The 14,368-nt window shown below is 38.0% G+C and overlaps 1 pseudogene; it reads left to right on the top strand.

The window, feature by feature from the left end:
- Positions 1–1,183: 1,183 nt before the first annotated feature.
- LOC128651065 (uncharacterized) lies at positions 1,184–1,302 on the top strand (annotated as a pseudogene).
- Positions 1,303–14,368: the final 13,066 nt, after the last annotated feature.

The following is a 14,368-nucleotide window of genomic DNA, read 5'->3' as shown; positions in this document are numbered from 1 at the left end:
GTCAAAAAACTTGCAAAGAGGGGAATGCCAGACATACAGAGGGGGAGGCACATGACACAGACCCCCAAGAAGGAGATAAATAGCAATATAGTGATAAATTTAAGCTCCTATCAACTTTCCCCATTTGAAGAGAAACTTCTAAATAAAGGCTTAACCTTTGTACCGACCATGAAATCTAGTGAATTTGACCTTTTGATTGACATTAACAAATTTCATAGAACTTTGAAATAAAAAGTATTCTTTATGAATCAAACTGATCAAGGACACAGCCCTCTTAAATCTAAAAGCATCTTTGATCTGGTTTCCAACAACCATAGTATCAAGACTTTCATACGTTTGATTACCAAAGATCTACAAGAGGATCCTAATATTCCATAATCTTACCAAATTGGAAAAACAAGCTTTGGAATCACTACAAAACAATGCTAGAATTGTAATATGGGAAGCAGACAAGGGAGGCACCATAGTGCTACTGAACTACATCCAATACCAACAGGAAATCAACAGACAACTAAGTGACATCTCAACATACAAAAGGCTTCAATACAACCCTACTTGATTATTCAAATCTCAGATAGATGAAACTATCAGGCTATTTTATGAGCTGGAATACATCAGCAAAGAATTGAGAGCCTTTTTAACTGTGGATTTCCCTATTGTGCCCATTCTATATACACTACCAAAATTCAACAAACAAACACCGGGTCAGGACACCCTCTAGGAGGCGCTATATAAAAATGCTACAATATCTTAAATGGATATGCAGACTCTCATTTAAAATTTAAATATATAGGATAACTATATATATAATGTGTGAAGAAAAAAATAATATATCAATATAGGTTCATAAATCTTCTTACAGGACCACTGTCTCTTAACAAAAGATCAAACGGCTGGTGTAGCAATATAGTCACCCAGTCCCATGGGGAATCCTTGTAATATGATATAATTCTTGAGTGGAATAGATGTTGAATGGTTAATCCATGAAGACAAGGCAGCACTCTAACTTCACCACAAAGGGTCAGCATATCTGTAAATAACAAGGAAAGGGGAGAGAGAGGCGCCGTATGTGTGAATTAATCACCCACTAGGTATAAGCACAAGGAAGATACAGGGTACTCACATGATGTAGAAGCACCCAATTGTGCCAGTGGAGGCAGGCTGGTTTTCTGCGGCAGCGGTTGCCTGCCACCACACTACTCTGAATGCACCCTATGCAGTCTGATCTCAGAAGTTAAGCAGGGTCAGGCCCGGTCAGTACCAGGATGGGAGACCGCCTGGGAACACCGGGTGCAGTAGGCTACTTCTTTATGCATATATCCCATCACACTTATCACAGTTCACATTATCACTACCCCTCCCTCCCACTTGTAGCAAAACATTTTGGGCATTTGTTTATCAGTTCACTAGCCACCCTTATGACAACATTAGTTTAGAAACCATATTTGGGCATTTGATTATATATTATTATCCCTGACACAATATGGTTAATTATTTATTTAGATTGTCCTTGTTGTGCAGGCAACCCCTCACAACTTTGTAGACTCGTCACGGCATATTGCCTTATTATATTATCCCGTTTTTGCACACCATTCTATTATAGAGTACACATCCAATATATACTACATATCAGTAGTTTTGTGATATACTTTTGGCTGTATTTCGTTATATGTATCACTTGCCATAGTTGCTCATATTTCCCCATATTTATCAGTTAGTTCTTATTTCTCGTGCATTATGTTGGTACTACATATTTTATTAATTATAGTTATCACCTGTTTATTGTGGTACATTTTAGATATAATGTACCTTTTTATCTACACTTACTTCACAGATCACATTTTATACACTATAGAATTCTCACACTCCAATTTATTAGTGCACATTGTTTCGCCATATTTCTGGTACTTATTTTTGGGGTGGCGTTATATATTAGCACTAAACTTTTTAGACATAGTTGTACAACGCACATCATAATGTTAATGCCCTCCACATACATTTATTCATTAGACACATTAGCTAGTTAGCTAGCTGGTATATTCAGTTTATTTTATATGTAGTTCAATTTAGGTTACTTTTTGTTTTTACATCCGTTACTTAGTAATTTTAATATTTAATCTCCAAACTTAACACCTTACAACTTATCACTCAATATGACATCCTTGTTACTTTAGATGTAAATAGTCTATACACCTGTATACCACATCAGGAAGGATTAGCTGCTGTACAGGCACAGTTATTAAAATATCTTTATGTTGGACCGCCACCTGATGTTATCTGTGAACTTTTACACCTATGCTTGAAACTAAATTATTTCAAATTTGAAAACAATTACTACTTACAAATAGCAGGGAAAGCCATGGGCTCAAACGTAGAACCATGTTATGCAAACCTTTTTGTAGCAGAATTTTAGTATAATAACAATTTAATGGATTAAACTCAATGATTTACCTAGTCCCCTAAAATTTATGATCCAACACAGTAAAGAACAGATCGATTTCCTGGATATCAGGATTTTAAAATTTGAACAAATGTTGGGAACAATGTTGTACAGAAAGAAAACAGATAGGAATTCAATCCTTCACGGCAAGAGTTGTCACCCTCCAGCTCTCTTATGTGCGATTCCAAAAGCACAATTTGACAGAGTGATACGTAACAACATACTTGAAGACAACAAATAAGCACAAATTAAGCAAATGGAACAGAGATTTGTACAGAGAGGCTATGGTGCTAAGATTCTAATGGAATCTAAAAAAAAATCATTAGATGCCAAGCCGAAATCTGCTAAAGCAGACCAGAAACATCTCACTTTCACTACCATATATAATCCAGACAAGAAATTAGTTAATTCTATTCTACACAAATTGGTACATTATGAAATCTGATCTAAGTTTACCATTTGGGGACTTTGAAACACCACTAGTGGGTTTTCGCAGGGGCATAAACTTAAAAGACCAGTTGATGAGAAATTACATAGATGTTAAGGGAACCCAAATAACCTGGTTACCATCTAAAAAAACAGGCTGCCATCGCTGTGTGAGTTGCAGCCTGATCCCTGGAAAAATATTCCACCATCCACACACAAATAAAAAGTTTGTGATTAAACATCACGTCACCTGCACCACCACACATATAATCTACATCATCATCTCTATATGTGGACTTTATTATGTAGATAAGACAAGTGACACCCTGAGGATAAGAATGGCTAACCATTGCTCTGCCATAAGAGAAGCCATTGACAAGGGATCCTCTGACCAACCGGTCACAAGACATTTTGCTGAAATGGGACCTACTGTGTCTAAATTAAAAACCATGATCATTTACCATATTCTGCCTCTCAAACAAGGTAGGGGCCGGGATAAGAAATTTATTTCAATTAGAAACCAGATGGATCCACAAAGTGGACACTCTAACCCCAAAGGACTAAACATGATGTTTAAATGGAACTGTTTCCTTTAACCACCAGTATTAAAATGAAATGCAACATCCTATCATAGGGTTCCAACTATCTTCATAGATAGATTTAATTTATTTGCTTCAAGGCCATTATCTCTGATTTCTCTCTGGGATTTGACTTTGCAGCCTCCCTATCTAAGTTATATGTAGTATTATTTACACTTGTAATCTCACTTAACCCAAAGCTGGCCGATACACACATCTAAATTAAGGGTGGATTGCCTTGACCATACTATGTGTTTGTCAGGGTGCCAGGAATCAGACTGAGACGAGAAGTGCAAAAATAATCACACCTTTATTAATAAAAAGAAAATAATAAAAAGTCCACAAGTCAAATAACAAGCCAGGAGACAAAACCAGAGCTGGTAGTCAGACGAGCCGAGTCAGGAGCCAAAGCAAATAGTCAGAAGAGCCGGAATCAGGAACAAGGAAACAGCAGAGTCAGGAACAAGCCAGGGATCAGGAACCAGGAAGGACGTCAGACAGCCAGGTAATACATAGGAACTCTCACAAACAGGTCTGAGACATTGCAAAGGCAAAGCATACTGAACAGAGGCCCTTTAAATAATAAGTGATGACATCACAATTCTGAGACTGCAAACCAGTCTGGCCATAAAAGGAAGTGGGGGAAATGAGCAGCATCCCCCACAATGCACCATGGTCAGCAAGAGAGGTGAGTAAAATGGCTGCCAGCAGCACATGGCAAACAAAACAGGGAAAAAGCCCTGACAGTGTTTACTCTATGGTTTATTTCTTGTTTGATGTATATACAACTGCCTTACTTGAAACATTTGATTTGAATCAGCCAATAGAATAAGAGCTGCTTAAATCCTATTAGCTGATTTGAACAATAGTCATTAGTATTTTAGCAGCCCTAATTCCTATGGGCTGATTCAAAATTTTCAGCAAATCGGAATGCAATGGTACCCCCAGTATAAAATGGGTACCTTGCATTTCAATCCACAGTGTGCGGCGGACGATCACATGAAGAGGAACTCCACGTCAGATCTATAGACCTCCATCTTGGACCTCCACCTGGACCTCCGCCTTGGACCTCCGCTAGAACCTTCGCCTGGACCTCCACCGTAGACCTTCGCCTCCGCGCATCGCTGCTTCGCCTCCGCAGGGATGAAGAATATGCCAGTCCCATGATGGATGAAGATGGAGCCGCTTGGATGAAGACTTCTCGTCGCCTGAAAGTCCTGACTTCAGGAACTGTAAGTGGATCTTTGGGGGTTAGTGTTTTTTAAAAAATTTTGGGTGTTTTTTTTTTTTTAGTTTAGGGTTTTGGCTTTTCTTAAATGAGCTAAATGCCCTTTTCAGGGCAATGCAAAAGAGCAATGTCCATACAAATGCCCTTTTCAGGGCAATGGGTAGCTTAGGTTTTTGTTAGAGTTAGTTTTTTTATTTCTGGGGGGTTGGTTGGGTGGTGGGTTTTACTGTTGTGGGGTCTTTGTGGGGTTTTTTTTACAGGTAAAAGAGCTGTTTAACTTAGGGCAATGCCCTACAAAAGGCCCTTTTAAGGGCTATTGGTAGTTTATTGTAGGCTAGGGTTTTTTATTTTGGGTGGGCATTTTTATTTTTATAGGGCTATAAGATTAGGTGTAATGCTTTTTTATTTTTGATAATTTTGTTTGTTATTTTTCATAATTTTGTGTTTGTTATTTTTTAGTGTTAGGTTTTTTTAATGTGTATTTTACTTTCTTTAATTGGTTGTTAGTTTAATTTTAGTTTAATAGTTATATTAGTTTAATTGTTAGTTTAAACTTGTTTTTTTTTATTTGATAGGAAAATTTAATTTAAGATAGGGAAATTGTAATCTTAATATAAAGTTAGCGGGCGTTAGGTTTAGGAGTTACTAGTTTAAATTAGTTAATTGCGATGTGGGGGGCTTTCAGTTTAGGGGTTAATAGTTTAATTTAGTATATTTCGTTGTGGGGGCTTGCGGTTTAGGGCTTAATAGGTTTATTATAGTGGTGGCGGTGGTGGGGAGCGGCGCAACAGTGTTTCCAGCATCGCAAACACTAAAATAAAATGATTAACTCCTAATCTGCTGCTCCGGACATCGCCGCCACTATAATAAACATATTAACCCCTAAATCGTTGCACTCCCGCCTTGCAAATACTAGTTAAATATTATTTACCTCTAATCTGCCACTCCTAACATCGCCATCACCTACCTACATTTATTAACCCCTAATCTGCCGCCCCCAACATCACTGCCACTATACTAAATTTATTAACCCCTAAACCTAAGTCTAACCCTAACACCCCCAGCTTAAATATAATTAAAAGAAATCTAAATAAAACCTACTATTAATAACTAAATCATTCCTATTTAAAATTAAATACTTACCTGTAAAATAAACCCTAAGATAGCTACAATATAACTAATAGTTACATTGTAACTATCTTAGGTTTTATTTTTATTTCACAGGCAAGTTTGTATTTATTTTAACTAGGTAGACTAGTTACTAAATAGTTATTAACTATTTACTAACTACCTAGCTAAAATAAATACAAATTTACCTGTAAAATAAAACCTAACCTGTCTTACACTAACACCTAACCTTACAATACAATTAAATAAATTACCTATATTAAATACAATTACCTAAATTACAAAAAAAAAAACGCACTAAATTACACAAAATAAAAAAGACATTATCAGATATTTAAACTAATTACACCTAATCTAATAGCCCTATCAAAATAAAAAAGCCCCCCCCCAAATAAAAAAAAAAACCCTAGCCTAAACTAAACTACCAATAGCCCTTAAATGGCCTTTTGCAGGGCATTGCCCCAAAGAAATCAGCTCTTTAACCTGTAAAAAAAAATACAAACACCCCCCAACAGTAAAACCCACCACCCACACAACCAACCCCCCAAATAAAAACCTAATCTAAAAAAACCTAAGCTCCCCATTGCCCTGAAAAGGGCATTTGGATGGGCATTGCCCTTAAAGGGGCATTCAGCTCTTTTTCAATTGCCCAAACCCCTAATCGAAAAATAAAACCCACCCAATAAACCCTTAAAAAAGCCTAACACTAACACGCGAAGATCCACTGACAGTTTTGAAGACCGGACATCCATCATCAACGAAGCAGCAGAAGTCCTCATCGAAGCCTGCAGAAGTCTTCATCCAAGTGTCTGAAGTCTTCATCCAAGCCTGCAGAAGTCTTCATCCAGACGGCATCTTCTATCTTCATTCATCTGGCGCGGAGCGGCTCCATCTTCAAGATGTCTTCTTGCTGAATGAATGTTCCTTTAAATGATGTCATCCAAGATGGTGTCCCTTGAATTCTGATTGGCTGATAGAATTCTATCAGCTAATCAGAATTAAATGTGAAAAAATCCTATTGGCTGATCCAATTAGCCAATAGGATTGAGCTCGCATTCTATTGGCTGTGCCAATCGGCTAAAAGAATGTGAGCTCAATCCTATTGGCTGATTGCATCAGTCAATAGGATTTTTTCACCTTTAATTCCAATTGGCTGAATGAAATCTATCAGCCAATCGGAATTCAAGGGATGCCATCTTGGATGACGTCATTTAAAGGAACATTCATTCAGCAAGAAGACGTTGATGTCCGGAGTGGCAGATTAGGGGTTAATAAGTATAAAGTAGGTATCGGCGATGTCGGGGTTGGCAGATTAGGGGTTAATAAGTGTAAGATTAGAGGGGTTTAGACTCAGGGTTTATGTTAGGGTGTTAGGTGTAAACATACATTTTGTTTCCCCATAGGAATCAATGGGGCTGTGTTACTGAGCTTTACGCTGCTTTATTGCAGGTGTTAGACTTTTTTTCAGCCGGCTCTCCCTATTCAGCCGGGGAAATCGTGCACTAGCACGTAAAAACCAGCTCACCGCTAACTTAAGCAGCGCTGGTATTGGAGTGCGGTATGGAGCTCAATTTTGCTCTATTCTCACTTCTTCCCTGTTAACGCCTGGTTTATGAAAACCTGTAATACCAGCGTTGTAGGTAAGTGAGCGGTGACAATAATGTGCAAGTTAGCACCGCACCCCTCATAACTCAAAACTCGTAATCTAGCCATTATTTTGTTGCACTATGTAAATGGACACAAGTTTGCCAATACACACTTTGTCATATTATACTATATTAGATTGAGACACTTTATTGTTTATTTTTAGAGTTTTACATTTTGTTTATTCACGTCACCATGGTGATCACATAGAGATAGCATGGGAGATGATACCAGAAGTGCTTGCTTCAAACTGTTGTGGTTCACTAACGTTCAGAGGGGTATGTTTGATTGTTTTTTAATTTACATATTTGATTGTGTATGCTATATATTGTATTTGTTATACTCACTTTACAATGAGGAAGGGGTTAACAACCCCGAAACGTTACAAGAATGTTTTGAATAAAACATTCCCATCTATGATTATTGTTGGGATTATTGTCGGATATTTTACTTACAAGCTGGACACCCTGGTTGCTGACTGGAATATGAGAGTGCCTGCCTTCTTTGCTATTTTACACATATATATATATATATATATATATATATATATATACGTATAGATGTGTGCACATATATATTTATGTGTTTTACTGTATATTTACTGTACATATTTAACATTCCACTTACAGGATAATGTCCTTTTTATTCTTAAATACATATTTTTATATATATATATATGTGTGTATATACCTATACCTGCATATCTATTCCTATAGATATAGATATGTATTTTACATTAACAGTATCAGATATATTTAGAATAGAAATAAATATTTAATAATAAAAAGTACATTATTCCACGTTAAGAAAATATGAAATTAAAATATGTGTTTTGCGCACAGCATTTCTCAATTTAGATCTTAACGCGGTCAGGTTAGTGCACATGAGAACTTAGTATTTTAAGGTGCGTTAATGAAATATTGCATATAAAATATTAAAAATAATTAATATAAATTATTAAAAATTCTCCTCAAAGGCGGCGGTCCTCTGTGGTGGCGTTGCTCGGCGGCGTGGAGGCTCCTCTTCATCCGATGTCCATCGTAAACTGAAAAATGAATGCAAGGTACCGCAATCAATTTGGGGTATCTTGCATTCCTATTGGCTGAAATTTTAAAATCAGCCAATAGGATTATAGCTACTGAAATCCTATTGGCTGTTCAAATCAGCCAATAAGATTTCAGTAGCTCTCATCCTTTTGGCTGATTTAAAAATTTCAACCAATAGGAATGAAAGGTACCCTATAAATATGGGGTACCTTGCATTCAATCTTCAGTGTGTGACGGATGATTGAATGAAGAGGAGCCTCCACGCTGCCGAGGACCGTCGCCGTGGGCTGCTGCCACCGTTGACCGCCGCTGTTGACCGCCACCATTGAGGCTCGTGGCTGAGGATCCAGGCATCGGGAACACAGCTCCGCGCCTCCACTCCATGCCGCCTTCACTCCAGATGAAGATAGAAGATGATAGATCCATCTGGAAGAAGACCTTCTCTGCCGGACTTCAGGAACATTGAGTACCTATTTGGGGCTTCGGTTTAGGCTTGTTTATTTAAATTTTTGAGATGTAAGTTTTGTTTTGTTTAGATTACATTTTTTGGGGGCTTGAAAAAGAGCTGATTGCCCTTTTAAGGGCAGTAAAAGTGCTGAATGCCCTTTAAAGGGCAATGCCCATACAAATGCCCCTTTAGGGGCAATGGGTAGTTTAGATTGTTTTAGTGTTAGTTGTTTTTATTTTGGGGGTTAGGTGGGTAGGGAGTTTTTACTGTTAGGGGGGACTTAGTATTTTTTAGAGGTAAAAGAGCTGTTTAATTTAGGACCATGCCCTACAAAAGGACCATTTAAGGGCTATTGGTAGTTTATATTAGGGAGTGTTTTTATTTTGGGGGGGCTTTTTCACTTTCATAGGGATTAGGTATAAAAAATATTTTTGATAATTTTGTTTATTTTTATCTGTAATGTTAGACTTTTTTATTTTTTGTAATTTTAGATAATTTTTTTGTTATTTAATGTTAGGTTTTAATAGTATAGTATATTCTATGGATTATTTAGAGTATTTTAGAGTATGTTTATTAATTTTAATAATTTATATTAATTGTTTTTAATATTTGATATGCAATATTTCAATAACGTGCCTTAAAAATACTTAGTTATCACGTGTGCTTACCCGACCTCGTTAAGATCTAAATTGAGAAACGCGATGCACAAAACGCATATTTTAGATTCCTATGTTCTATACATAGAAAATTATGTACTTTTTTATTATGAAATACATATTTCCATATATATCTGATACTGTTCATGTAAAATACAAATCTATACTTATATATTTATAACAGTAGATATACAGGTATAGGTATAAACACACACACAATATATATATATATATATATATATATATATATATATATATATATACAAAACACGGAAGGGAACTGCACTCTCATACCGGACCGGGTACACATCCCATGACCCTGCAACATGCTCAGCCCTGGGTGCCACTGGCACTCACAGGAAGCTGTGCTTTCCCCAGAGTCACAGGCAGTTAACCCCAGCCAGGTCTGGGGTTATATACCCCATATATATATATGTGTATTTAAGAATAAAAAGAACTTCATTATGTAAGTGAAGAACATCAAAATATTAAATGTGTACAGTAAATATACAGTAACACACATATAAACACTTAAATACATGTGTGTGTTTATATGTGTGTGCGTATATGTATATGTGTGTGTATATATGTATATATATATATATATATATATATATATATATATTCCTCAGATTGCTAAGGGGAACTCTGCTTTATCACCATATTGTGGTGCTCAACGATTCATACCTCATATCGATTGAGGTTTTGTCTTCTGAGTACCCACCCTCAAGGGGGGTTTGTGTGTTTGTTTTTTATATACTTTTAAGTAAATTGGATAACACTATGAGGAGTTTCCTTGTACGCTTATCATTTCAGATCTTATCTATAAATGTGTGTATATATATATATATATGTATAATTTTACCAACAAACAAAATATATATATATACACAAAAGCAGGGAACCAACACTCTATTCACATACAACTGCCGGGGTGCGCTTTCAAACATTCAAATATCCGCAAATCAAAGAAGGCACTCTCCGTTTAGTTAAGCCGTTTAATAGTAAACGTTTTCGGGGTCTCCCCCGTCCTCAGAAGTGGTCTGAGGACGGGGGAGACCCTGAAAACGTTTACTATTAAACGGCTTAACTAAACGGAGAGTGCCTTCTTTGATTTGCGGATATATATATATATATATATATATATATATATATGTTTTTATAAATAAAGAGAACATATTCTGCCATGTAAAGAACATTGGAATGTGAAAAATTACTATTCCGTGGTTGTTGTTTTTTTTTAAATTTTTGTGCCCCATTGCCAATGCACATGAAACATTTTTTTTCTTTCAACTGGTAATACAGGGAGTGCAGAATTATTAGGCAAGTTGTATTTTTGAGGATTAATTTTATTATTGAACAACAACCATGTTCTCAATGAACCCAAAAAACTCATTAATATCAAAGCTGAATAATTTTGGAAGTAGTTTTTAGTTTGTTTTTAGTTATAGCTATTTTAGGGGGATATCTGTGTGTGCAGGTGAATATTACTGTGCATAATTATTAGGCAACCAATATAACATCTCAACATTCACAAATATACATTTCTGACATTCAAAAACAAAACAAAAACAAATCAATGACCAATATAGCCACCTTTCTTTGCAAGGACACTCAAAAGCCTGCCATCCATGGATTCAGTCAGTGTTTTGATCTGTTCACCATCAACATTGCGTGCAGCAGCAACCACAGCCTCCCAGACACTGTTCAGAGAGGTGTACTGTTTTCCCTCCTTGTAAATCTCACATTTGATGATGGACCACAGGTTCTCAATGGGGTTCAGATCAGGTGAACAAGGAGGCCATGTCATTAGATTTTCTTCTTTTATACCCTTTCTTGCCAGCCACGCTGTGGAGTACTTGGACGCGTGTGATGGAGCATTGTCCTGCATGAAAAACACGTTTTTCTTGAAGGATGCAGACTTCTTCCTGTACCACTGCTTGAAGAAGGTGTTTTCCAGAAACTGGCAGTAGGACTGGGAGTTGAGCTTGACTCCATCCTCAACCCGAAAAGGCCCCACAAGCTCATCTTTGATGATACCAGCCCAAACCAGTACTTCATCTCCACCTTGCTGGTGTCTGAGTCGGACTGGAGCTCTCTGCCCTTTACCAATCCAGCCACGGGCCCATCCATCTGGCCCATCAAGACTCACTCTCATTTCATCAGTCCATAAAACCATAGAAAAATCAGTCTTGAGATATTTCTTGGCCCAGTCTTGATGTTTCAGCTTGTGTGTCTTGTTCAGTGGTGGTCGTCTTTCAGCCTTTCTTACCTTGGCCATGTCTCTGAGTATTGCACACCTTGTGCTTTTGGGCACTCCAGTGATGTTGCAGCTCTGAAATATGGCCAAACTGGTGGCAAGTGGCATCTTGGCAGCTGCACACTTGACTTTTCTCAGTGCATGGGCAGTTATTTTGCGCCTTGGTTTTTCCACACGCTTCTTGCGACCCTGTTGACTATTTTGAATGAAACGCTTGATTGTTCGATGATCACGCTTCAGAAGATTTACAATTTTAAGAGTGCTGCATCCCTCTGCAAGATATCTCACTATTTTTGACTTTTCTGAGCCTGTCAAGTCCTTCTTTTGACCCATTTTGCCAAAGGAAAGGAAGTTGCCTAATAATTATGCACACCTGATATAGGGTGTTGATGTCATTAGACCACACCCCTTCTCATTACAGAGATGCACATCACCTAATATGCTTAATTGGTAGTAGGCTTTCAAGCCTATACAGCTTGGAGTAAGACAACATGCATAAAGAGGATGATGTGGTCAAAATACTCATTTGCCTAATAATCCTGCACTCCCTGTATGTGAGGTATATGAAGCATGCAAAAATCTTACTGATAAATTGCGCTCCACTCGTAATATGGCCCTAAGACATTAACCCCTTAATGACCGAGGACATGCAGGGTACGTCCTCAAAAAAAAGGCAGTTAACGCCTGAGGACGTACCCTGCACGTCCTCGGTGTGGAAAGCAGCTGGAAGCGATCCTGCTCGCTTCCAGCTGCTTTCCGGTTATTGCAGTGATGCCTCGATATGGAGGCATCCTGCAATAACCTCACATGGCCATCCGATGCAGAGAGAGACACTCTGTGGCCCTCTCTGCACCGGACATCGATGGCCGGTATCGTTGGTGGGTGGGAGCCGAATTGGGAGGCGGGTGGGCGGCCATCGGTGTGCCGCATGACGTCAAGGGGGGCGGGACCGTCGGGGGGCACGCACGGACGCGTGCGCGTGCACGGAGGGTGGCGGGCAGGCGCGTGCACGGGGCGGGAGCGGGTGGGAACCGCTACACTACGGAAAATGTTTTAATAAAACTGGCCTAATCTTGTTTGTGCAAAAGCACAAAAAGTGATTGTGGAGGGGTGGGGGGGTTGGTTTTGTGTGTGGGGAAGCTACACTACAGAAACTTTTAACAAATTAAAAAAAAAACCAATTTTTTCTTCTAAACTGGGTACTGGCAGACAGCTGTCAGTACCCAAGATGGCGCCCATTAAATTAGAGTGGGAGGGGATAGAGCTGTTTGGGGGGGGGATCAGTGAGGTTGGGGGCTAAGGGGGGATCGTACACAGCAGCATATGTAAATATGCTTAAAAAAATCATAAAAAAAAAAATATAGCTTTTATTTTAGTACTGGCAGACTTTCTGCCAGTACTTAAGATGGCAGGGACAATTGTGGGGTGGGGGAGGGAAGAGAGCTGTTTGGGAGGGATCAGGGGGTCTGATGTTTCAGGTGGGAGGCTGAACTCTACACTAAATCTAATATTAACCCTGCAAGCTCCCTACAAGCTACCTAATTAACCCCTTCACTGCTAGCCATAATACACGTGTGATGCACAGCGGCATTTAGCGGCCTTCTAAATACCAAAAAGCAACGCCAAAGCCATATATGTCTGCTATTTCTGAACAAAGGGGATCCCAGAGAAGCATTTACAACCATTTGTGCCATAACTGCACAAGCTGTTTGTAAATGATTTCAGTGAGAAACCTAAAATTGTGAAAAATTTTACGTTTTTTTTAATTTGAACGCATTTGGCGGTGAAATGGTGGCATGAAATATACCAAAATGGGCCTAGATCAATACTTGGGGTTGTCTACTACACTACACTAAAGCTAAAATTAACCCTACAAGCTCCCTACATGCTCCCTAATTAACCCCTTCACTGCTGAGCATAATACACGTGTGGTGCGCAGTGGCATTTAGTGGCATTCTAATTACCAAAAAGCAACACCAAAGCCATATAAGTCTGCTATTTCTGAACAAAGGGGATCCCAGAGAAGAATTTACAACTATTTTTGCCATAATTGCACAAACTGTTTGTAAATAATTTCAGTGAGAAACCTAAAGTTTGTGAAAAAAATTGTGAAAAAGTGAACGATTTTTTTTATTTGATCGCATTTGGCGGTGAAATGGTGGCATGAAATATACCAAAATGGGCCTAGATCAATACTTTGGGTTGTCTACTAAAAAAAAAATATATGCATGTCAATGAATATTCAGAGATTCCTAAAAGATATCAGTGTTCTAATGTAACAAGCGCTAATTTTGAAAAAAAAATGGTTTGGAAATAGCAAAGTGCTACTTGTATTTATGGCCCTATAACTTACAAAAAAAGCAAAGAACATGTAAACATTGGGTATTTCTAAACTCAGGACAAAATTTAGAAACTATTTAGCATGGGTGTTTTTTGGTGGTTGTAGATGTGTAACAGATTTTGGGGGTCAAAGTTAGAAAAAGTGTTTTTTTTTTTCAATTTTTCCTCATATTT

This window comes from Bombina bombina, chromosome 2 (assembly GCF_027579735.1).
Source record: "Bombina bombina isolate aBomBom1 chromosome 2, aBomBom1.pri, whole genome shotgun sequence".
Taxonomy (NCBI): Eukaryota; Metazoa; Chordata; class Amphibia; order Anura; family Bombinatoridae; genus Bombina; species Bombina bombina.
Note: the sequence above shows the minus strand (reverse complement) of the source record. Positions and strands in the feature narration are given on the sequence as shown.